Below are 27,251 nucleotides of genomic sequence, written 5' to 3'. Positions count from 1 at the left end.
AACCTATCAAGATTATAACAGGTGACTTATAGACAACAGACTCGAATCAGCATTAGACAGTAGCAAAACTATGAAGACATACAGGGGGAATCCAAGAGCGATCCTGATAGCCCTTTAACAGAAGGTCACATGCATAGAGCTGGGGGTGAGAGGGGATCCCAGAGAGGAGCAGGAGGACAGGAAGAGGCTTGTATCCCAATCCTAAAGATTCCCGGATCCTCACCAAGGACTATCAGTATGGGACTATATCCCAACTGCCAAGAAGACCATGGGGAATTGGATTGCCGTTTTAGGCCAAGAACTCTGAGGTCATCCACTCCCTATCGGAACTCCCACACGAGATGGAAGAAGCCCAGATCCTTCCTCACAGGATCTAATGTCATCAGAACAATGGCCGGGAGCCCTGAGCAGTTCTCAGAAACAGAAGAACAGTAAACTTCCTTCGGGACTCAGGAGAGGAGCTTTCTCTGGTCCTTACTTAGTTCCAACTTTGGATCCCCACCCTCTCTTGCAATGAGCAGCAGGGTTGCTCTGTCGCCCCCATTCCCAACCCCCCAAAATATTAAAATTAGATCAGATCGACAGAGCCCAATAAGGAAAGCTTAACTAGACAGGAAGCAGTCAGCTTGGACTCACCTATACCTTACTAGCTGGGACACAAAGATTAGTTACTCCCCGTTAGGGTATTGAGGATTTCTCAGCACACCCCTCCTAAAACTGTTCTGTGCCTCAAGTGTTAACATATGCCTAGTTACAGTTATAAGCCGGATTGGACTATCCTAAAATCTGCCAAGTTCAGTAAAAATTATGCTTCAATACTATAAACAGCTAAATATAAAAATGAAAATAGACACGAGACAACTGAATAGTACCCTATAACCATTTTAAGGTGTATAGCAGCCAGTTGTGTATAAACTAAAATTGAAATGTCAATGAAGTAGTCACAGGATGTGGTTAAGAAGTTGCATTTTCTAACATATCGGTTACTCACTACCATGTCAATTAACTCCAAAGAGTTGTAAATGGTTGTTGATGGTGTTTTGTGGCTGTTCATTGGAGGGGATGATATTCTGCCAGCTCTACTTTTAGACCAGGGATGGTCTCCCAATGAAACTGTTGAGTTTATTTGGACAATAAGATGCTGGACTCTATACCTGGTACATGCTTGCAATGAAAGAACCATGACTGAATATGAACTGTTCTACTGCAACAATGTGGAGGAATCCAGCATGGGGGGAGGGGTTGTTGGAATCCCAGAGTCTATGAAACTGTGTCATAAAATGAAATCAAATAAATGGAAAAATATTTTATTTTTACTGGACAGTCAGATATACAAAGAAGAAGAGAGACAAAGAGGAATATCTTCCATCTGCTGGTTCATTCCCCAAGTGGCTAGAGCTGAGCCAATCTGAAGCCAGGAGCTAGGAGCCTCTTCTAGGTCTCCCAGGTGGTCCCAAGGCTTTGGGCTGTTCTCAACTGCTTTCCCAGGCCACAAGCAGAAAGCTGGCTGGAAAGTGGGACTGCTGGGATTAGAACTGGCACCCACATGGGATCCCAGTGCATACAAGGTGAGAACTGTAGCAGCCATGCTATTGTGCCAGGACCATCTAATTGTTTCTTTATGTTGTATCTCTGCAATGGAGACTACTGGAAGACATACTTGCTCTAAAGCCATTCGAATTTCATATTACTTCTTAATATCACGATTAAGTGACTCTTAGTAGGAAATCAGAGAGAAAACACCCTACACACCATATACACACCCCACCCCCCAAACCAAACCAAACCAAACCAAACCAAGAAATATGGTAAATCTGAAATAAAATATTGACTCAAATATAGAGTGTAATTTTATCTGTGTTTTTATAAGCATAAAATTATTTCACTGGAAGAATAAAATGGAGGGGATATAGATAAAAGTTACAGGTTTAAGGGATCCTCTAAAGACTGAGGACTGGGAAGTAGTGGTGTCAGTAGAGTAAGGAAGCTTTCAACACTATCACCGACTTCCTTGGTCGCCTCATGCAAGAAAGTTCTCTTTGATTTCATTTCTCTACCAGAATATGGCAATGTTAGACTACCTATGAGGCCCTTTATGGCACTTGACCTTCTGTGACATTAAATGCTCTCTGTTTTTCATGTTTTTTTCTCCAGGTGGAAGAATACTTTGTGGACCCACTGAGAAGTAGACTGTCACCACAATCCATTTTGTGAGTAACTCTGTTGAAGGTTTCTGGGTGACAACTGCTTCCAGGTCCTGGCTTCTATATATTGAGAGTGTGCCGTTTACCGCTCAATTTGGGCACAGCAATGGCTCTGGCAGTCTATGACATCCAATCTTTTGAACTGAAGGGCATGGTGGCATTGGCATTCTACCTGAGTTAGTGGTTGCATCACCTTTTATAACTAGTTGTTGGGTCATGATCCAAAGGTTGCACGTGACTGGAGTCTATGCTTCATAATATAAGGATGACATTATGAGAAGTGACTTATTAATGAAGGAGAAAGTTGGGTTTCTTGAAATAATGAAGCCTTTGAAAGACAAGTACCGTTACAAAATTTGTGTTCTACTCTGTGATGAGACTTAAATAAGGAACTTAATTTTTTTTCCATGTTTTATTTTTATATGCAATGATCCAGTATCAATTAGGTTGATTCCTGGTATGTGGTGTCTGTCTCCTACAATGGTAAGGCAAATAGCCAATAGCTAGTTGAAAAACAAATGACTAAATGGATCTTGTTGTTTGAAATCAGTCCATGTCCTCCAAGACCAATTCAAAATGAGAAAGAGAGAAGATATGAGTTTAAATTAATGCAAGGTAGATTGCAATCTATGCTATAAGAAAAAAATTAAGTCAACTAGCACAAAAATTTCAGAGCTGAAGAGATTAGATGGAATTAATAAAAGGAAAGGATTTAAACTTCGGAAGGGTAGCAGAAAGAAGGAAGAGGATATCTAGGTTATCAGGTGTGTAAGTAGGGAAAAAGGCAGACCACTGAGTGCAGAAAAGCATTGGACTAGGATGTATGAATGGGGAAGAAATTTGAAAAGTCAGTTGATGAGGAAAGACATTTTACGGATAGTTTGGACTTCTATAGAAAATGTGGAGTTGCTAGATGATTTTGGGAAGGAATGTGCTATGATCAGAATTCATTCATTTAAACATATGAGGTATGATATTCAAGAGTCAAAGCATTATATTTTATGTCAAAGTGGTGATTTATTTTTTTGGAATCTAATGCTTACCCTGGGTGAAGAAAATGAATCCTTTCAAGAGACCAGAATATTCATTGATATGAAGAGTTTATTAAATGCTTCCTTTTATTTGTTAAGGTCTATGTATTTAATTTAAATTATTACACAAAGGTAAATATTCCAAATGATAAGCATTATATTTCAGTCCTTAGAACACCAAAAGATTACCCAAGCTATTTTGATGTTATTATCAATATAGATGCAATCTAATTTTTTTGATCTTTTTGCATCATTTTCCATCACTTTTTTTCTTTTTATTTCATTTTATGACACAGTTTCATAGACTCTGGGATTCCAACAACCCCTCTCCATACCCTCCCCCCATGTTGGATTCCTCCACATTGTTGCAGTAGAACAGTTCATATCCAGTCATGGTTCTTTCATTGCAAGCATGTACCAGGTATAGAGTCCAGCATCTTATTGTCCAAATAAACTCAACAGTTTCATTGGGAGACCATCCCTGGTCTAAAAGTAGAGCTGGCAGAATATCATCCCCTCCAATGAACAGCCACAAAACACCATCAACAACCATTTACAACTCTTTGGAGTTAATTGACATGGTAGTGAGTAACCGATATGTTAGAAAATGCAACTTCTTAACCACATCCTGTGACTACTTCATTGACATTTCAATTTTAGTTTATACACAACTGGCTGCTATACACCTTAAAATGGTTATAGGGTACTATTCAGTTGTCTCGTGTCTATTTTCATTTTTATATTTAGCTGTTTATAGTATTGAAGCATAATTTTTACTGAACTTGGCAGATTTTAGGATAGTCCAATCCGGCTTATAACTGTAACTAGGCATATGTTAACACTTGAGGCACAGAACAGTTTTAGGAGGGGTGTGCTGAGAAATCCTCAATACCCTAACGGGGAGTAACTAATCTTTGTGTCCCAGCTAGTAAGGTATAGGTGAGTCCAAGCTGACTGCTTCCTGTCTAGTTAAGCTTTCCTTATTGGGCTCTGTCGATCTGATCAGATTTTAAGTTGGAACTAAGTAAGGACCAGAGAAAGCTCCTCTCCTGAGTCCCGAAGGAAGTTTACTGTTCTTCTGTTTCTGAGAACTGCTCAGGGCTCCCGGCCATTGTTCTGATGACATTAGATCCTGTGAGGAAGGATCTGGGCTTCTTCCATCTCGTGTGGGAGTTCCGATAGGGAGTGGATGACCTCAGAGTTCTTGGCCTAAAACGGCAATCCAATTCCTCATGGTCTTCTTGGCAGTTGGGACATAGCCTTTTGTGCCCGTACTGATAGTCCTTGGTGAGGATCCAGGGATCTTCAGGATTGGGGTGCAAGCCTCCTCCTTTCTCCCTCTTCACACTGGGATCTCCGCCTGCTCTGTGCATATGAACACCTGTTAAAGGGCTGTCAGGATCGCTCTTGGATCCCACTGCATGACTTTATAGTTTTAATACAGATTTGAGTGTGCTGTGTGTAAGTTGTGTGTTACAATCTTGATAGGTTATACTTAATGTCTTCCTCACACATTCTAAGAAGGTGGAAGATTTTTCTGTTCTCCTGACCCATTAAGGAATAACATAGGGTATTAAAAGCATATCAGTGCAATAGTGTAATGGTTTAAGTCCTCGTTTTGAGTGTGCCGGATCCCCTATGGGTGCCAGTTCTGATTTTGGCAGCTCTACTTCCCATTCATCCAGCTCTCTGCTTGTGGCCTGGGATGACAATTGAGCATGGCCCAGAACTTAGGGACCCTGGTTCCACGTGGGAGACCCGGGGGAGGTTCCTGCTTCAGATGGGCTCGGCTCTAGCCATTGAAGCCACTTGGGGAGTGAGCCATCGGACTAAAGATCTTCCTCCCTGTCTCTCCTCTCTGTGTATCTGTCTTTCTAATAAAAATAAATAAATGTTTAAAAAAACATATCAGGCTTTTCAGTGCTTTGATATAGATCATGAGATGCAATCTAATTGTTAACTGCATAACACTCTGTTGCAAGAATTGCAGTATATGGGTCCTTGCCTTTTGTGCGTCATGATCCCATATGGGTGCAGGTTCTAATCCTGGTGGCCCCACTTCCTATCCAGCTCCCTTCTTGTGGTCTGGAAACGCAATTAAGGATGGACCAAAGCTTTGGGACCCTGCACCCATGTGGGAAACCTGAAGGAGGCTCCTGTCTCCTGGCTTTGGATTGGCCCAGCTCTAGTCATTGCGGCCGCTTGGGGAGTGAACCATCAGATTTAGATCTTCCTCTCTGCCTGTCCTCCTCTCTGTATATCCACCTTTCCAATAAAAATAAATAAATCTTAAAAAAGAATTGCAGCATATTCATCAATACAAGTGGTTTTTTTTTTAAAGGTTTATTTTATTTTTATTACAAAGTCAGATATACTGAGAGGAGGAGAGACAGAGAGGAATTGGAGCTGCCGGGACTAGAACCAGCAGCCATATGGGATCAAGGCGAGGACCTTAGCCACTAGGCCACACTGCCAAGCCCCAAAACAAATGGTTTTGTAGTTGACACTCAATCCTAGTAGAAGTGAAGAAGTATAAATTGCAAAATATACTCTTCAGAACAGTATGATCATAATTTACATTTTGTAATCCAGTGCAAGTAGAAAAAAGCAGATATTCAAATGAGATGTTTGGACTCAATTTTGAATGGCAATCAGTATTAATGAAACCTGTAATTGATGGCTAAATTTCTCTGAATTTCTATGTAGAATGGAAAAATACCTGTATAGTGCTGTGTAGAATGGGAAGGTATCTGTATAGTGCATGGAAAGGTGCTGGCACAGCGAAAGAACTGGCTTCCTGCAGCTACTGCAGGTATTGTTGTTCCTATACATTCTTCCTAGGTCATATTTGCATATAGTAAAACATACTTTTGTTACAATTGAGACAGTGTTGGTTTTATGGGTATGTTGGATCACAGCAACAAGGACGGTGACAGAGTGGAGAAGCCTGGGGAGGATTAGACTGGAGGATGAGAGAATCTGCTGCCAAGGCTTGGGATTGGGAAGGCTGGGATCTACACTCAAGGGTTCAGTATCAACACAAAGCTCAGCAGGGCCTGGATGTGGAAACTGAAGCCTGAGTGGGAGAATGACAGCAGCAGGAAGATATTCAGTAGTGGGGAAGGCAGAGCATAGAATGAATGTCTCTGTGAGTGGCAATAGCTTCTGAAAAGGAGAAGGTAAAGCTCTCATCTGACTTTTGGGATCCTTGGAGAAGACATAGAATGAGGGTAGCAGAAACTTGGGAAAACTGAGGAAGAGCTCAGTGGAATTCTTGATTGTTGAGCAATTTTTTTTCTGGATGTAGTGTGAGTAATGTTGATGTAATTTAATTTCAGAGTCCACTGACTGTTAGTTTAAGATTATTGGCAAATTCTTAGCTTTTTTATGCCCAGCTTATTTTGGATTCAGAGAATACAAAGTCAGCTCATTAAGGTTTGTAATTGGAGTTCTGTTTTAGTATTCTTACAAATATCCAGTGATTAGAATTTATATCACTAAGGCCGCTTACCGGAAGAGCCTGCAGTGCTTCCCTCAACAACAAAGGACCAAAACACCAAGTATTTCACAGTAGTGTTTGATTTAGCGAATGAACGGGTAAAATGGGAGAGTGACAGATGTAGTAGAGCATGGAGATTCACAGTGGCTATGTAAACAAGGAAATCAGACACACATCATCTACTGTAGGATCTCTTAAAATCAACCCTGAACCAAGAAGGAATTGCTGTCAGTAGTCAGTAGTGATAGCAAGCAGGCTCTCAGCAGTCTTCATGCTAAGACATGGAGACATTTACTGATGAAGAGTATATGGTACTCCCAGACCCTTTGAGAGGTTACTAGGATACCACACCACTGCAACATGTTGTACTCTGTACACAAGCTCTTGATGAATGGAGAGCTACCAGTGAGCATGCTTGAGTGAGTTCTCTTCCCACTGGTGGTACAATGCCACATTTCCTGCATGTAGACCCCTGAGACACCTGCAGACATTGCTAATATAAAATTACTGCTGAAGAAGTTGTTTCTGGAATGCACCTACCTGAAACCTAAGCCAATGTCACCTCAAACCAACACACCACAGAGGAAAATTTTTTACTGTGGAAGGCACCCTATAAAATTAAAGAGGCACCTTTTCCACAAGATACACAAATAACATGCAGGGGTGCAATAAATGACTCCTTCAAAAGGAACACAATACCTCTGATGACAGAACCCGAAGTATTAGAAATCCACTAATTGCTCGACAAAGAATTCAAAACTGTAATTTTAATGAAATGTGAAAAGATATAACAACATATATAGAACTGATCCAATGACGTTAGGATGACAATTTATATGAATCAGAAAACCAGAGGTAAAGATTATTAAAAAGAAGCATTTTGAAATCTTGTCGATAAATATTGCATTCATGAAATAGAAATACAGTTGAAAGCCTCAATAGTAGGACTGAACAGGCAGAGGAACAATTTCTGAATTTGAGGAGGTTTGAAACTGCAGACATAAAAAAATGTTGAGAAGAATAAAGAAAGCTTTCAAGAGTCAAAGGACAATAGTAAGTCAGCAAACATTTATACTATAAAAAGAGAGGGAAAAGTTTTAGAAAGCCTATTTAGTGAAATAATTGCTGAAAATTTATCATGTATCAGGAAAGGTATGGATATAAATATCCAGGAAGCTCAGATGACTCCTGGTCAATTTGATCAAAAGATTTTTTTTTTAGGGTCTGATATTGTGGCATAGCAGGCATAGCACGTGGCTGCTGGTTTGTGTCTTGATGCTTTGTTTGTGATCCTGCTCCCGACTAGTGCATCTAGAAAAGCAATCAACAGATACTTGGGAGTCCCACATGAAGCTTCTTCCTAGCTCTGACCATTGTGGCCATTTGGGAAGGGAACCAGTTGATAGCAGATCTCTCTCATTCTCTTTCTCTTTGAAACTCTTTCAAATAAGAGAAACAGTCCTGAAAATATCCCTTTCATGGTATAAGTAGCCAAGTTGCTGAGTGCATAAATGGAATTTGTAAAACAGCAGTAGAAAAGTTCAAATCACACATAAAGAATTTTTCATTTGATTGATGGTGGCAAACTTTTCAGCAGAAATCTTCTATAACAGAAAAGAAAGCAAAAGTATCAAAGGATCGAGGCTTGGTATGACAAGGGGAAAACTGAGGTTATTCATTAGCTACAAACCAGCTACATAAGAAATACTAATTGGTTTTTACACTGGGAATAAAATGATGACCTTCATGAGAGTGAAAATATAAAACTCAAAAGTAGACAAGTTAAAAAAAAATGAGAGGAGATAATTAAACACTATAAATGTAGAACAATACCATAGAACTTGAGGGGAAGAAAAATAAGGATATAGAAAACATCCAGGAAAAGGTAACAGAGGGGCAAGAGTATATACTTATTAATAGCAATATTGAAAAGAAATGGATTAAGTTCTCTAACATAGGCAGACCAAATAATGAATGAATAAAGTCATACTGAGAGTTTTGTTTCCTAGAAGAAATTAATTTCATCAGTAAAAATACTCACACACTGAAGCTTAAGAGATTGACAAAGATGGACCACAAAACTGGGAATCCAAACTGAACAGGGGTAGCTGTAATTGCATATAATTGAAAAATATACTTTCATTCAGATCCTGTAAAAAAAGACCAAAAGGCCACTATATTATGATAATGGATGAATTCAACAAGAGCAAGTGACAATTACAAATTTACATGCACAGAGCACTGGAATAAGCAGTTATGAAAGCAGACTTTATTATACCTAAAAGGAGAGAGAGTGTCTAATACAACAGCATTAAAGAAGAGTCATTCAGATAAAAGTATCAACAAGGAAATGTTGGGAACAAGTCATACTTTAGACCAACTGGAATAAGCATTCCAGAACACTCCACCCAATAGTTCACAATACAGATTCCTCTCAACAGAAATTCTCTAGGCTAGACCACAGGTGAGATCTTAGCACTTAAAACATATATTGATATCATACCACATATCTCCTCTGAAAATAATGGAATAAGACTAGAAAAGCAAAATGATTTTTAGAAATTATGCAAATATATGGAAGTTAAACAATATTCACATGAACAATCAAAAAACCAATGAAACTTTCAAAGATAAATGAAAATGAAAACAATGCATCAAAATATTTGGAACACAGAAAGCAATATTAAAAAAAGTTAAAACAGTAAGTATCTATATAAAGTAATAGATTTCTAGTAAACAACATACTGATGTAACACAAGGAACTTGAAGCAAGAACAAGCAAAGGAAAATTATGAGAAAAAAAGAAATAACAAGAATCAGAAAAGAGGCAAATGAAATGGAGACTGAAATAGCAAAGATTAGTGAAGTAAAGAATGCATTTAAAATGCATTTTTGAAAACATACTTGACATAGAGGATTGGATAAGACAGCTATGGTTCATCTACTCCTTGGAATACTACTCAGCTATTAAAAAAAAACAAAATGCAGTTCTTTGTGGCCAAATGGGCCAAACTGGAAACCATAATGCTAAGGGAAATGAGCCAATCCCAAAAGGTTAGATACCACATGTTTGCCTTAATTTAAGAGGATATGATGTTATGTATAACATGTTATTTTATGAATATTATGTTATATGTTATGCATAAACAAAAATTGAAATGTCAATGAGGTGGTCACAGAATGTGGTTAAGAACCAGCATTTATTTTTAACATATTGGTTACTCATTGCTATGTCAATTAATTCCATAACGATGTAAATTTTTGCTGATGGTATATTGGAAGGGTCTCCCTAAGAATCCGTTGAACTAGGCTGGAGAGTAAGATGCTGGACTCTATGTTTGGTATATGCTTGCAGTGAGGGAATCTCAACTGAACTTAACCTGTGGTCATGTAACAGAGTGGAGCAATCCACCATGGTGGGAGGGTGTGAGGAGGGGTGGGGGAAATCCCAGTATATATGAAACTAATACAATGTAATTAATGAATAATAATAAAAAAATAAATAATACATCTAAAAAAAAGAAAACATACTTGACAAAATTTTAAGTAGACTGTTTAAGGTATGGATTCAGTCTAAGTGTGCATCAAAAGAACAAAGAAAATGTGAATACAAAGAATAAAATATTTTTCAGCAGTAACCAGTGTGACAGATCAGAGAACATTAGGCTAATTGGAATAAGTTAAATAAAGGAAGACAAACACCTCATTTTCATAAATACTGAAGACAAAAAATTATAGCAAATAAATCAAGAATAGAATAATGGTTTCTAGAACATGGGAGAAATGTTGAGGAGGGAAAGAGGATGGTTACTATGTGTCTGGGTATAGTTGGATAGAGAGAATAACTTCCAATGTCCCAAATATGGAAGAATATTAATAGCAAAAATTTAAAAAGTTTTAGATTTTCAGTAGCTGGTAAAGTGAATTTTGAATATTTATAACAGAGAAATATATATCAGAAATCATAAACCTTCCAGTTGCCTGGATATGATCATTCCATACTGTACACAGGACTGTAGATCAGTGAAAAAAATCAAAATACATGGGAAAAATATCTGATAAGGGAGAGGTAATAGCTCTTTTTAAGTAGATATTTGGGAAAAATTTGCTGACTTAAGCTGTAGGGAATATGTAGTGAATTCTTCAAGTCAAGAGTCAAACAGGAAAATACAGTGAATGGAAAAATATCTTACAAGTGAGGGAAAAATCAAAGGATTGCTTAATAGAAATTTAATATTGAGATTTTTAGGTGTTCTATAAAAACTATGATTTATTTAAAAATGTTTATGAGAATAAAACTATTTTCCATTATGCCTTTCTGTAGTGGAAACTACTCAAGTAAAAAACATTTAATTTCTGTATTTAATGAACTTTTTTCAGCTATACCCAACACTTCACCAACTCAGATCATCACTATAAAAAGAATACAAGAACAATCTTCCTTCAACACAGAGGGAGAAAGCAGAAATAGTGGAACCTCAAAAGCCCTTCTTTGAGGCAGAGAAAGATCTGAAAATAAGGTCATTTGATAGTTGTAGTGAAAACAAAGAAAAACATTCATTTCCCAAAGGCTAAATGGATGCATAAAAAACAATATCAAAGTAAGAGATCTGATATTTTTATTGGCCAAGAAATACACACACACACTCACAGAGCCACGCATAAAATTAACTACCTGTATTTACATGTACATGTTTAATTGAACTAAAGTATATTTCAACTGAAATCTTACCTGAGGATTAGTAATATTTCCTCCTCTGTGTTAGAGTTTTTCTGTGTTTAAGTATGGACACTTAAGTTTGAAGTAGGAGCTAGTTTTCCAAGGTTATCAGTTGGTTAGTAGAAATGACTTCTTGCTCCTAGTGTAAAGGTTTTGCTGCTTTTCTCCTAGCATTTTCTCATGCTCTCTCTTTTTCCTGGAAACCTAATGTTTCTTGCTTAGATTGGGATTTTCAGAAATAAATCCCAAGGAGACAATCCATCTGGAACAGAATTTTAAGGATGTATTTCCAGGAACAACCAGTAAGGTAGTAAGGAAGTAGTACCCAGTAAGAGAGACTTGTAAGTTGGGGACCACCACCAAGCAAGGTCCCAAAGGTTAAGTCGGCACCTGCTTCATAGCAGAGCCTCGGGGAGAGCAGAGATAGCCCTGTGGGGTTTTGCCAGTTCTGTTGCAGAGGAGCTAGAACACTCCTGTTGCTCCGGCACCAGTCATTTGGTAAAGGCCATCTCTCCTGATCAGGGCTGAGCTGGGGCTGAGAGGACATAAAGTGCCAGTACACCCGACTGCTTAAGCAGGCAAATATGTTTTGGCCAACAAAGAGACAGTGAGTGCTGGCTGTCAGGAGTAAATATTTTCTTGAGGCTGTTTATGAAATTGGTAATAAGATCTAAGTGGGTACATGTGTAGTGTTGACATTGGTCCCCCTTCAGCCATAGTAAGTGGACTACCACACCGTTTGTGATCAGGTTCCAACAACTCTCCTTTCACTGTACGCTCACCTCCCCATCTCCTGCTTCAGTAGGCACTGCTCGTTCTGACCTTATTCTCCCTCTCCACTTGCTTCTTCCCACCCTACTGCAACTACTCTACTCTTGTGTAAAGGCATGCCTACTGCTGTATTTTTCTTCCTCCCCTGACTTCTCAAACACTTTGTGTTCACTTGCTTTATTATTAGAAGAATTCTTGCTGTGTCTTTTTCTTTATGATTCCTTTGTATGTGACTCCTTTCAAGTAGAGTGCCGGGATGGATAAATTGGCTTCAGTACATGCTGGATAGAGGAATGAAAGAACTGCAAGGCTCTCTTCCTCCTGAAGTGTTTTCCATGATTGCATCATCATTTTTCAATGAATCAGCATTATTTGTATACATGTGCCAATTCTTTTGTTGATTTATATGCTTCTTGTGATCAGGAATCATGTTGAGATCCCTATGGCAAGGTCTAGCATGTGTTCTGACATGGTAGGATCTCCCACAAGGTTAATTGGTGCACTTGAACTAAGCTTCCATTCTGACAGATGAACAGCTTGGATACATAATCCTGGACGAGGTCAAACTTTTCAGTTTTCATTCCTATTCACACCTAATCCTTTGGGGCATATTGTCATAGGCTACTAATCAAAATGATGGCCGAACCTTTGGAAAGCATCAGTGCTTGCTGCGTGCATGCTATTGAGGGTGATATGCAATCCCAAGTGTCTGAATATTTTTTTCTCCCTCTCATTGTCTACTCTTACAACTGTATCTTGAGTTTTTTTTCTTATGGGGGGATAATTTTTGAAGTGTAGGAATTAATCACACTTTCTTCTCCCTTGAAGCATTGCTAAATTAATGGCTTAACATCACGTCCATCACACTTTCTCTAGGCTCTCTAAGGTTTATTAGGGTTGCAGAGTTGTTAGGAACACAGAAGAAACTGAATAAGAAAATCTTCTTTGGGAATCAGTGAATGGATCCAAAAATGTTTCATCCAGGGATGCATTTGGAGCCCTGGGCTTGTTTCTGTTTGTGTTGCCAGCACATGATATATGCTTAGCCACAAAAGCTTGCTTGTGTTTGCATTGGTACCCTGTTTCTTCAGGTCTAAATCATTAAAGAAGGAAATATCCCCTCTGGGTTTTTACATGAAAATGAAGAGTTTTAGATTGGAAATCATTTTGTAAAACTCCAGCAGTTTTATTTTGTCTAGACACAGGCAATAAAAAGAAGAGAAATCATCAGAGATGGCAATAAGATGCCACGTGTGACAGGATGTGCTTCCCACAGAGCCATGATTGCTTTTTTACACGTTCTGTGACCTCTTTTCCATCATCCTATCATATTTGCAACTTTGGGAGCCACTCATCTTTGTTTCATTACTGCTCCAGTGTAGAAAGTGCCAACAGCTGTGGACTAGCTTCTCACTGAAACAAAATGACTGAGTCAAACACGGAAGAAAAAGATGTAGTGATAAAAGATATTTCCAAAGTGTGGTTCATATTTCCATAGGTATATTAACATAATAGTATGTGTTGGAAGATTTTCTTCAGACACCCCAAGTCTGTCTCTGCATGCTGCATTAATTGAAGCAAATTTGAGTGAGTGTGTCTGTGGCCTGTCTGATGAATTCTGTGCTCACAGACCATGTGCATGAATGGGGCCATAACCATCATGCGTTAATCCCCATAAGCATCATGATTCCCATTCAAACATCACATTCAAGAAGACTGAGGCCCCTAAAATGATTAGTAATATAAATATTTGCTAGCTTAAAGCTAACACCCTAGACTTTCTATTTCCCCATGTTTTGCTTTCCCTTAAGCTATCTTTGACATATTTATCGATGAGTTCCCCCCTCTGTATGATCAAGTAGCATAATCCTTGAACACAGAAAGGCTCCATAACCTAGTTTGACTTCAGTTAACACTTTGATAGTCAATCAGGAAGTGAAAACATCAGTTTATTTTTTTATAAAATGACATGGAAACCCCAGTCTAATTATGCTTTGTATTTATTTGTAATTGTATCTATCACTGTATGAAATCCAGAAATCATATTGTTGTTTCATTGAATTTTAAAAAGATCAAGACACTTATAAAATAAGATAGTCTCTGTCAATATGTTTTTTCTGTCTTTAACAGATTCGTTTTACTTGAAAGAGTTTTATATATATAGATGTATGCACTGACACACAGAGACACTCAGAAACATTAAGAAATTTGCATACACCACTTTTTCACAAGCAGGACCGTGCAAACTCAGTCTTGTTGTGTAAGCAAATCTAATTTTGGTTTTGAGCATTAACACTGAAGCTATAGGAGGCATTATACTGTCCAAGAGCAGCTACATGCCAGTTTTGTCACTAATATTTGTTAGCTCTGTGATCACAGGCAAGTTATTTAATCCCTTTTATGTAGTTTGGAGATTAGTTTGGGTGTCCTCCAAAAGTCCCTGTATTTAAATGCCTGATTCTGAAAGTCTTATACTAATCCATTCCCAGAATCTAAAAGTAGGGACTTTGGACAGTGATTAGGTTGTGTATAACAGAGACCCACAGTTGAGTCATGGTGGCTTTATATGGAGAGAGCACATAAATAAAGACAATCGGCATGTCCTGTTTTTCTGTTTCCTGGCTTACTTAGGTGACCATTTCCCTGTAGGTTCTGTGTCACCCTCTAGCTTCACCAGATGTCTGAACCAATGGAGTCTGACCCATTTCGGACTGTTAACTTTCATAACCATAGACCATAATTGTTTTTGTAGTTGCCTGTCTGAGGTATTTAGCTACAGTACTAAAAAGCTAATATACCTTTCAAACAAAATTTCTTCATGTCTAAAATATGGATAATAATAATGTAATTCATGAGCTTTTTGTGGTAATTTTATGATAACAGTCTCCAGTATTAAACTCATAAGGAATTCTCGATACAGCAGTAAGACTGATATTACTGTATACTTTCTATGTGATAGGCATTAAGATTAATGCTAGATGGCTAGACAAACTGGCAACATTTTGTGTAAATTTTATGGATGAGGAATTTAAAGCACAGAGATGTTTATTAATTTACCTGATAACAAGGTGTTATGTGCTAGGTTTCAACCATTGACAGACAGTTGCCAGATGTGTCCTTACGCACTGACTATGATGGTTATGGAGTTCTGTGGATAAAAAATAAGGGTGACTTAGAACATCCTTATACATTGCATATAGAGTAACTTGGACATCTTTATACATTGCATATACAGTAACTAATAGCATTTCTTCATGGAGGAAGGGAGAATATTCTATTTTCATGAAGGAAAGGCCATCAGAGGAGTTGGGAGATGAAGAGAGCTTATGTTTCAACCTCAACATCTTTGGGGAATATAAAGAGAAGGAGTTGCCAGGATATGAATTCAGAGACACCGAATGCAGGAAGTGAAACTACAGACAGGCCATAGAAATCTGTGTAATAAGGAGTCACGACAAGAAACCAAATCTCACCCTAGAGATTTAAGAAGAATCAAGAAAAGATGAGAGATGGAGAAGAGAGGTTAGGTTTCAGTTACAGTATTTGGACCCTTGGATACAGCGATGGTCGGATTTGTCTTTCACACTTCCTATTTATATAAGTTAATGCTTTTGTTTAGTAGCTTTGTGCTGGTATTTCAAATTTTGCAGGGTAAAGATTCTTGACAAGTACAAACAGCTAGAAGGTGCTATTATTTAGGCTATAAAACTATGAAAGTGTGACTTAGAGATTTGGTGGTACAAAGGGAAAACTGAATTATTCACACTGGCTGCTGGATTTAGGGAACCAACTGAGCACTAGTGAAATCTTGTGGGGAATTATTTCTTCATTATGTTTAGCCTTGGGAAGGCTATTAAAGAATTCTGCCATCTTTTGGTCTGTGGCAATTATTGACAAACAATCATTTTTCCTGGAAAATTGACTCCTAATAATATGACTCAAAGATATTTTTCTGTCCATTGGTTCCAGAGGCAAAACTGAGGTATGAGATGCACACAGTATACTCCTAAGATTTCTAGGGTGGTCTGCTGAAAATATCCCTCTGGAAGCCTGAGTAATCCCTCTCCTTCCAATCAAAAATTTTAAAATTTTAGTTTATTATACTTAGTTCATTTTTTAACTATTGCAAGAGAGCAACTATGAAATATAGAATTCATTGAGTTGTGTGAAAGAGAAAGCTCTTTTGCACTTTTGAGAAATATGCAATAATTTCCTGTGACCTTCAACAAAACTCTGTAAAACAGAATATTCAAGGTCAAATCTGTCTGATAATGAAATAGTATAGTATCTGGACAGGATGCAGTAGACTCTGGTTCTTCCTGCATGTATACCTACAAATTTGGCAATTACTATAAAGGGCAATCGACAAAGGAGCTCTGAAAGTAATAAGGGGAAAATTGGGTTGTACCTCAGGACTAGGTGAAAAATATGGGAGAATGCCTTGTAGCCTTCCACCAAGCTGAAAATGTGACACAGATTCAGAATTTCCTGAACACCAAGCTAGCAATAGGAGGAAACACAGGTAGCCTAATTTCCATCCAAAGTTACATGAGAGTGTCTTTCGAGATATCTGATAAACTGGGAATCACCAACAAGGGGGATTGACCTGGAGACAGCTAAGGGAAGTGTTTTTTCTAACTAGACTTTAATATTGTTTCCTCCACAACCCTATTTAGAGACTCTGGGTATTTCGTAAGACCAAGAGTAATTGAACCTAAACAAGGGCCCATCCTTGGGAGCTTCTATGATGTTAAGGACCTGAGAAACTTTTCTCTTATCTAGAGATACTGTGAGAGATATGTAACACTAGTAGCAGGAGTAGGAATCCTACCATGACAATTGCCAGACATCTGAAGTTCTCGCCCCTTCTATTTTTTTTTGCTTTCATTTTAAAGTTTATATTATTTTCTAAGATATGATTTTATAGGTGTAGGGATTCACCTCTACACCTCCCCTTTCTCCTTCTATATCGTCCACCTCCCACTGTTTCCCACCCCCATGTTATTATAACAGAATAGTCCTTTAGTAACAGTTACAAGTCTAACACTGTGCAATTTCTAAGCAGAGCATGACATTGCAGGTACAGGCAGTAGTAAAAGGTTTACTATCCTATAATTAAAGCATATTTACTTCTCTCTGTGTCTGACAAGCATAGCCATGGAGAGTGCTAGGTCAGGGAGACCCTTCTGTTCTCACTACTGTGAGACTCTTCTCTCCTGTCAGTAGATGCTCATTGGTACAGGTTAGGAAAACTCTTCCACTATCTCAAGCAATAACGGCAGGGACCATTGCTAGCCCTGAGCACTGTCATACAAATAAAACACACCAAAACAAAATAAAAACAAAACCAAAACAAATGAAAAAAAAAAAGGGAAAAAAAGAAACAGAAACACGACAATACCACAAAGAGACTGAAAGGTGAATTGTCATTAGTTGTCATTAGAAGCATAGCCCAATAAAATAGGCCAGGATATACCTGCATGCCTGATTTTCAAGAGTTATAGAAAGATTAAAGTGGGATCTAGGTTCTTGTAACACAACATACAAAATGTCCATGATACAGTTTAAATCACACGTGTTACCAAAAATTAAGAAAATCACAACTAGAATGAGAAAAACATGATTATTACAACACTGAGAAGACTGAGGTGCTGAAATTATGTTAAGAATTTTAAAACAGCCAAATAAAATAATTCAGTAATTAGATACAAATTCTCTTGAAATAAAAAGATGACAGAAAACATCAGAAAAAATACGAATTTTCAAAGAAGAATTAAGTAGAAATTTGAGAACTGAAAAATTGGTGATCTGTAATGACAGTTTATTGGGGAAGGAATGTTTAATTTACCAGTTAAGATTCCCACATCCTACAACAGAGTGTCCAGCTTTGATTCCTAACTCTTACTCAGGTTGTACCTTCCTGCTAATGCAGACCTTGGGATTAGAGAAGTTGGCTCAAGTAAATGGTCCCTGCCTCTCTGGTAAAGGATGTGGATTGTATTCCTGGATTCTGTTTCTCCTCTTAGTCCAGAAACATGCAAAAAGCTACATAGATAGGTTTTAATAATTAAAGAAAATGTGTAAAAATAAATGCAATCATAGGGTCTGTAATTTGACTCAGAATGTTAATTTGCTATGTGGCAGGCCAGGATCCCATAAAGGTGCCAGTTTGAGTCCTAGCTGTTCCACTTCCTATCCACATCCCAGCTACTGTGCCTGGAAAAGCAACAGAAAATGGCCTAACATCTAGGTGACTGCATCCTTGCAGGAGATTTGGATGAAGCAAGGCAAGGACTTTAGCCTCTAGTCTACCATGCTGGGTATATATATGCTGTCAAAAATTGCTCATGTTATCTATAGGAAAATAATAAATGAAAAACAAACAGGAAGTAGATAATAAAATGGCAGATCTATGTAACATACCAAAAATTATTTTAAAGGTAAGTGTTCCAAATATAACAATCAAAAGCAAAGACTTACCAGAGTAAACAATAAAAGACCAAGCTATGCTACTTATAAGAAATTAATTGAAAGGTTCACTCTTTCCAAGAGCAATAGTAACATCTCCCCTTCCTGTATACCAGATGTTCTAGTTTCTGTCACTCTAGATTGGCTTTAACAGGTCTGTTTCTGAGTAGTCCCTGGGTGGCTGTCTGCATATGATAATTCTAACCTTTTATTACTCTGATTGGTCAGATTCTTGGCTGTTCACTAGATTTCTGGAGAAGGCAAAGATTCCCTCCCCACTTTAACAGATATCATAACATATTCTTTAGCCATTAAAATGCTAATGAGGGAATATCATAAAAAACTTTGTTTGCATCTATTCAACAACTAACAATTAGACCAATTTCCAACAAATTAGACCATGCTGAAGTTCAGTTCAAATGCTTGTTTTTGAAAAGCCTAGGCACCATTAAAACAACAAATTTATAACAAAACAATAATAAATAGCTACCAATCCCGAGATGATTTCATTGCATTTAAAGAATTAGCATCAATTTTGTCAAGTCTCTTCCAGAGAACTCAGAAAATCCTTCCTTTTTTATTTGAGGAAGATAATAGTATTATCCTGATATTAAAAACCAAAAGAGAATACCAAAAAGAAATAAAACTATAAATTAATATCTTATATATTTTAGAGTGATTTGGACACTTACAAGTTCTCAAAAATATTTGTACAAATCTAATAGTATTTAAAAAGAAGCATCCACTATGACCAGGTGGGAATTATTCTAGATATGCAAGGCTGTTCCAATATTTGGAAGTCAATGTAATCTATGATATCAAAACACTAAAGAAAAACTATGATTATAGATACTGAAATTGATACTAAAATTGATTTCCTAATATCAAATATTATCATGACAAATGTTTAGAAAGCTATGAATAGGGAAAGAATTGCCACAACTTTATGATTCTCTATTATTAAAGCTAACAGCTAACATCATATTTAATGGTACATTAGGAAATGGTTTCCTCCTGGGATGGGGATCAAGGCAAGGATGTCTTTTCCTGACACTCTTTTTAATATATTGTGGGTCTGTTGCCATGGAATAAAATAACAATAAATGCAAACCACATAGACTGAAACAGAATAACTAAAACTGTGGATATTTAAAAATGTGTATGTATTATTTTATTTGAAAGGCAGATTCTACAGAGAGAAGGAAAAACAGAGATCTTCCATCCTCTATTTTTTCCCCCAAATGGCTGCAACAGCTGGAGCTGATCTGATGCAAAGCTTGGAGTCAGTAGCTTCTTCTGGGTCTTCCACATTAGTGCAGCATCCTAAGGATTTGATCATCTTCTGCTGGTTTTCCAGTCAATAAGCAGGGAGCTTGACCTGAAGTAGATTGGTTTGAACACAAACCAGTGCCCATATGGGATGCTGGTGCCACAAGAGGAGGATTAGCCCTTTATGCCATGCACTGGCCTCAAATTGTGGGTATTTTAACATGAGATACTTGCTCATGTAGAAAATTCTAAGGCATCTACAAAGAAAAAGTTACCAGAATAGGTGACTTCTCCTTAACAAAACACTATGCAGTAATGAAAAAGAAAAAAAAATTCACATGTGCAACAGTCTGGATAAATACTGAAGATTGTGTTAAAGAAGTAACAAGAACAATTCTAGTAGTGAACATCGGTATGATCCCATTTCAATACTTTCTTAATATAATGTAGAAATGGATTGCAGATTACTGGTTGTGAGGTTAAGGGGAAGTGAGCTAGAGGGCAAGGATAAAGTGGACTCTTGTGTTGACAGAGGCAGTCTGAATTTTAACTATCAGTGTCATTATCCTGGTTGCAACACTGCATTCTGGTTCTGTAAGATTGTAAGTCAATGTGTGTGTGTGTGTGTGTGTGTGTGTGTGTGTGTGTGTGTGAGAGAGAGAGGGAGAGAGAGAAAAAAGAAAAGAAAAAAAAAGAAAAGAAAAGTTTCTTCTATCTGCTGTTTCATTCTCCAGATACCTGCAAAGGCCAGGGAGGGCCAGGCCAAAATTAATAGCCAGGAGCTTCTTCCAGCTCTCCGATATGCAACAAGGGCACAAATGCTTGCTCCATCTTCCTCTGCTTTGCCAGAACATTAGCAGGGAGCAGAATTGGAGGTGGAGCTGCTGGGATCCTAAATGGTGCCAATATTGTATTCAGGCATTTCAGATGGTGGCCTTAACTACTGGATCACTACATGTTGCTTTTTCTGTGTTACTTCAAATAAATGCCAAATAAATAATATTCTTAAAACAAAATGCTTAATTAAAAAGTCAGCTAAATATGAAGCCACCACATGATCCCAGCAAATATACTTTTTGGGAAATATCAATTTATAGTTATTTCCAAAGAAATATAAATTTAGGTTTCCCCATAACCTGTATTTGTGTTTTCAACAGTTAAGATAGCTGAGCTGTTCTTATAGGTGAGGAGTTAAACAAACTGAGGAATATATATATACAAACACACACAAACAGCATGGACTACTACTCAGTAATACAAAAGGGCAAGCCATGGATCTACACACACAATCATGTGACAGAATCTCCAGGAACTTATGTTGAAATAATTTCAGATGTGTCTCAGTAGGCATTCAGACTCGCAGATAAAAGGAGGAGTCCTAGTGAAACAGTTAAATATACCTTGATAATATGATATCACATTTTTTATCTTTGTCTATGCCTACAATTCCATGATGCATTTGAGTAGCAGAACGTTAAACTTGCAACTAGTATCAAGGATTATACTACTGTAATAATATAGGATAAAATGGGGGAGGAAAATGGGTAGGCAAAAAAAGGGAGGAATCTGTATAGCTATAAAATGTATCATGGAAAATAATAATCAAAAGCAAATAGAAGAAAGTCACATACCACATTATTTAACATGTATCAATATTAGCATATTATTATGTTCTATTAATGGTATATCTACACATTTAATTGTATACTTAATATAATCATATATAATAATTATATCTTACTACACATTGGCAATTTCATTTAATGTTATAATGCTATGTAATTATGGTATACATGATTTTTTAATATATACACAATGATATTATACTATATGTTAATATATGGCATTATAAAATAACAACATTTTAAAAATGGAAGGAAATTGAGTTCTTGCCAGGGAGCAGGGATGGAAGAGGTGACAGCTGGAGAGAGATGTCATTTAAAAAGTTCAGCCTAATAAGGGAAATCCAAATTAAAACATCAATGAGGTACCACTTAATGCCAGTAAGACTGGCCCACATGAATAAAAGCACCAACAACACTTGCTGGCGAGGTTGCGGGGGAAAGGGAACCCTACTCCACTGCTGGTGGGGCTGCAGGCTGGTACAGCCTCTATGGAAATCAGTATGGAGAACATTCAAACAACTCAAATTCAACATACCGTATGATCCAGCAATAGCACTCCTAGGAATATATCCAGAACACTTGTTTTATGAGAAACCAACATGCATTCCTATGTTCATAGCCACAAAATCAATAATTGCAAAAACATGGAAGCAACCAAAATGCCCATCAGCAGAGGATTGGATAAGAAAGCTATGGTTCATCTACTCCATGGAATACTACTCAGCTATTAAAAAAAAACAAAATGCAGTTCTTTGTGGCTAAATGGGCCAAACTGGAAACTATAATGCTAAGGAAAATGAGCCAATCCCAAAAGGTTAGATACCACATGTTTGCCTTAATTTAAGAGGATATGATGTTATGTATAACATGTTACGTTATGTATGTTATATGTTGTGTATAAACTAAAATTGAAATGTCAGTGAGGTGGTCACAGAAGGTGGTTAAGAACTCGCATTTACTTTTAACATATTGGTTACTCATTACTATGTCAATTAATTCCATAATGATGTAAATTTTTGCTGATGGTATGTTGGAGCTTTTAATTGATCGGGATGATACTCGGCTGGCTTTGTCTTCACACCAGAGAGGGTATACATAAGAAGCCGTTGAACTTGACTGGACAATAAGATGCTGGACTCTATGTTTGGTATACGCTTGCAATGGGGGAATCTCAACTGAACTTGAACTGTGGTTATGCAACAAGGTGGAGGAATCCACCATGGTGGGAGGGTTTGGGGAGGGGTGGGGAGAACCCAAGTACCTATGAAACAGTGCCACATAATACAATGTAATTAATGAATAAAAAAACATACATAGGATACATACAATAAATATTTCAAAGTGCTGATGAAAATATATATAAAAAAACAGTTCAGCCTAACGGATGCTTTGGAGATGGAGCTGTTGGGCATGTTGTCTGCAGTTTAGAGAATGTAAACCTGCACACTTACATATGTTCCCACACAGGCAAATGCTAGTAAATTGGGGGGAAGTTTATTAACATTGATGGAACTATCCTGGCTATGATATTAAACCATGGTTTTGTGAAATGTTACTACCTGGGAAACTGAGCAGAGTATCTCAGGGATATCTCTGTGTTAATTTTGCATTCTGTGTCTGAGTCTTCAAAAACTTCAATGTAAAATTTAAGTCAAAGTAACATACAGTAAAACAGAGAATAACCGTACAGTTTTTGTGCCAGTAGCTTGAAATCTACACTACAATACACCCGTGTATTCCACAGCCTTACATGATTGAGGGGAATATTTTTTCCCCAGCCTAAAATCAGAGTGAAAAATGGCATTGACCCAGGAAACACAGAGATTTAACTGGGCTGCGGGAAAAGTTTGAAAGGGCTGTGCCATTGCTTTAAATTGGCATTTGTCTTAAATCTGAGTTAATGGAATTGAGAAAGACCTGTTACAGTGAAATAAATTCTTACATCAACTTCTGCGTTTAAATTTGGTGACTTCACAAATCTCTGACTTTTTTTTATTTGCCTGAGGTATAGCCTAGAAGCAAGAAACTAAAGGCCAGTGAAAGGTAATACAATGTGAATGTTCAATGAAAGGCCCAAATCAGATGATACAGGCAAGAAATCTGGTCAGGGAATTCTTGGTTAATTACACCAGAAAATAATACATTTGCTGAGAACCAGTCACCACTACATGTGTTTTTCCATCTTCCTCTGTGCAAAGGGGAATTTAGAGCTGACCTTGGATCTTTCACTTGGGGGAACCAAGAAATTCTCTCAGTTCGTTTTGATGTCATATGCAGTTGAAGGAGTGCCTAACACGTGTATTACCTAATTAACATTAAAACAGACACTCACACTCTCACACACATGCAAAAGCCTGAATGTGAGGTATTTATCCATACACAGATGCAGGGATGTCCCCACACCTCCACTATCAATGCCAGCGTGGTGCTCCCATGTGCATATGCTACTGAAAGAGTCAAACATACAGATGCAAAAGCATCCACAGTGGCATATCTATGGCAAAATGCTATGATAGTTCATACTCTGCCCTACACCTTTGAGTTTATCATTGACTCAGGGATATTCAAAAGGAACAGATGTGTGTAATTTCTGTAACAAATCAATGGACAGGAGTGCATGCTTTTTTGGGAGCTTCAGATGGTGATATGAGAAAATAATACAAGGAAGATCTCTGAGGTTCAAAGTCTGCTAATTAGCTTGTGTGTTGACTTCAGTGCAGCGTGTTTCTCACAGTCCTTGGGGCCTACATATCTACAGGGGAGTCTACAAGGAGTTGGGTTCGATGAGGCTGCAGACTGCTACAGTCTGGGGTCATCTCTCTCCTGGCATGGACGAAGAAGCTGAGCTTCCACTAGTTGAGGAGTAGTGATCAGAGAATAGATAGGCCGTATTGCCTGTGTCAGGCAGAATCGATGGTGATGGAGGAAGAAAGGGAACATTTAATATTCACAGTGAACTCAATTCTAAAATATATGGAGAAAGAAGTGTAATAAATGAACCTATCACTGAAAGATTTTCCTTCTTTCATCAATGTCATAAAGAAATTTAGCATTGGTACATTTTCTGAACACATCACACTGCAGAATTTTCATTTGCTTTGTAACATCCTTTGTAAATGTTAAATTTTCGTGTTAGATCAAGGTCCAGTCTGGGATCATCCATTGCGTTTAGTTGTCAGGAACAGATTGTCACATACTCTTTGTGTTCATATCATGAATAATTAAAAATAGAGGCTACTCACTTTAAAGAGTGCTCCTCACTGTGCATTTTTCTAGTGTTTCTTCACAATAAATTATAGATTATTGTTTTGTGGTTTATGTGGCCCACAAATAATACCGTGTCTTTCCTTGAGCAGTAGAACCAGAGCCACATACTGTCGGTTTGCCCGTAATTGTAGCGTTAGTTTGATTTCTTGGTTTCAAGTGTCCAGTTCCTCCCTCCCCCCTTTCTTTCTTCTTGTTTAACTTTTAAACACTTTGTAGTGATGGTTTTAAAATACATTTCTGCTTTTTTTAAAAAAAGATTTATTTATTTTTATTGGAAAAGCAAATTTACAGAGAGAAGTAGAGACAAAGGAAGATCAGCATCCACTGGTTTATTCCCTAAGTGGCCATAATGCTCAGAGTTGAGCTAATCCAAAGCCAGGGGCTTTTTCTGGATCTCTCACACAGATGCAGGGTCCCAAGGCTTTGGACCATTCTCTACTCCTTTTCCAGGCCACAAGTAGGGAGCTAGATGGGAAGTGGAGCAGCAGGGACATGAACTGGTGCCCATATCAGGTCCCAAAACATGCAAGGCCAGAATTTAGCCACTGAGCCATCACTCCTGGCTCTTTGCAATTTCTTATAAAACTAAGCATGAATGTATCACATGAGTGAGCAACTCTATTCCTACATGTTCATGCAAGTTTATCCAGGCTAAATCCACAGGAACTTTCAACAGCAAGTTAAAAACAAAAGCATTTTGATTGAGAGAATTGACACATATTCATAGAATTATCAAAACTGAACTGAAGATTTAAGATTTGTATATCTTATGTTTATTGTATATCAATTAAAAGGTGACTATAGACACATTGATACATTACAACTTCAGACTCAGGTCATGGATTCGATCTATTGCTGGAAATATTCACATCTCTCACCTTTTTAAGCACTTACTGAGAGATACACAGAGAGGTCTTCCATCTACTTTTTCATTTTCCAGATGACGGCAATGTCCTGGGCCAGGCCAGGCCAATGTCAGGAGCCAGCAGGTGCATCTGGTTGTCTCATCTGATTACAGGGTCCCCCAAACTTAGGCTATCTTACTTTAATTTTCCTGGGTCATTATCAGGGAGCTAACCTTGAAGTAGGACAGTTAGGATACAAACCCAAACACATATGGGCTACTGGTACTGCAGAAGACAGTTTTACTCCCTAGTTATGCTGACCCCGAAGCATCTTTTAGCTAGCAGATGTGTTTTTTAATTGGAGAATAGACACTGCATTGTCCTCGTTACACTTTAGCAGAAACCAATGTATGGTATTCAAATCTAATGTACTGCAACTGGTATAAAACCATTGTTCTTTTAAATAAAGATGATCTCATTGAGTTAGTCTTCAGTTATTGTCCTTTGAAGAATCTGTTAGCCTTATCAAGAATTTCTCTAAAATATCTTTCCTTAAAAAGTGTGTTTTTGTAGTTATGATGTTCTAAAGTTGTAGTTTAGATTTCTCATATACCTCTAACTGGACAGAGAGAGGAGGGGAGAATTTGGAATTGTCAGTAAAAGTTCTTACCTGTAGCTAGGTTGCAGACTAAATTCTTCTCTTTTGCTAAGCTATGCACTTGATCTTAGCCAAAAGGCTGAGAAGCTGTTTTTGCTAAGTTCTGTAACAGCTTTCGTGCATATAAAATCAGGCCTGTATAAAGGTCTAGTGGTGATAGATTATCATATATTTCTCCACCTAGGAACTCATTTCCCTGCTTCAGGAAGACTTTAATTTATCTATCTTGGTTCTACCTCATGCTAGCCTAACATGCAACACTTTATATACATTTTCAATGGTTCTGAGAGTTTATTTATTTATTCATTATTAATTTATATTTGATAGTAATATCTACCTAAAAGATTTTGTGTATCTAGCCTAAATAAAGTAATAATTGGAGTTTGGTATATAAGAGGCAGCATTAATTGCCATTCTCAAATTGCACATTTTTGCTTTCTTTCTATTTTTCTATGTATGTATTTATTTGAAAGGCAGAGAGGAAGAAATACACACACACACACACACACACAGTTTTTCCATCCGCTGGATCACTCTGTAAATGGTTGCAACAACCAGGATTGGGCCAGGCCAAAGCCAGGAACCAGGATCTTCGTCTGGATCTACCACATGGGTACAGGGGAGATATTTAGGGAAACAGGATTTGTATAAGCAAAAAATAAAGAGATGTGAGGTAATTCATGATAGAACAGGTAGGTTGCTTGGGTAAATCATGAAATGTGTGTTGATTAGTGGTTTAATTAGTGAGACAGAGGTACATAAGGACACAGTATGACTTAGAAATCAGATATTCATGATTAGAGAGTAAAAATACCCCAAAAATAATTATTGAAGTTAGGCGAGTAATGTGATGAAAAACACTGTTGGTGGAAAATTTTTTTGGCAGGGCCATCC

At 37.6% G+C, this 27,251-nt stretch overlaps 1 protein-coding gene across 1 annotated transcript in view; it reads left to right on the top strand.

The window, feature by feature from the left end:
* Positions 1–2,192: 2,192 nt before the first annotated feature.
* TPRG1 (tumor protein p63 regulated 1) overlaps positions 2,193–27,251 on the top strand; it is a 266,643-nt gene continuing 241,584 nt past the window's right edge. The window contains exon 1 of the mRNA XM_004577781.2: positions 2,193–2,210. The gene's annotated coding sequence lies outside the window, so the exon portion shown is untranslated. The remainder of the gene's footprint in view (positions 2,211–27,251) is intronic.

Source organism: Ochotona princeps, chromosome 3, assembly GCF_030435755.1.
Source record: "Ochotona princeps isolate mOchPri1 chromosome 3, mOchPri1.hap1, whole genome shotgun sequence".
Classification (NCBI taxonomy): domain Eukaryota; kingdom Metazoa; phylum Chordata; class Mammalia; order Lagomorpha; family Ochotonidae; genus Ochotona; species Ochotona princeps.
The sequence above is the reverse complement of the archived record's forward strand: the minus strand, read 5'-3'. Positions and strand labels throughout refer to the sequence as shown.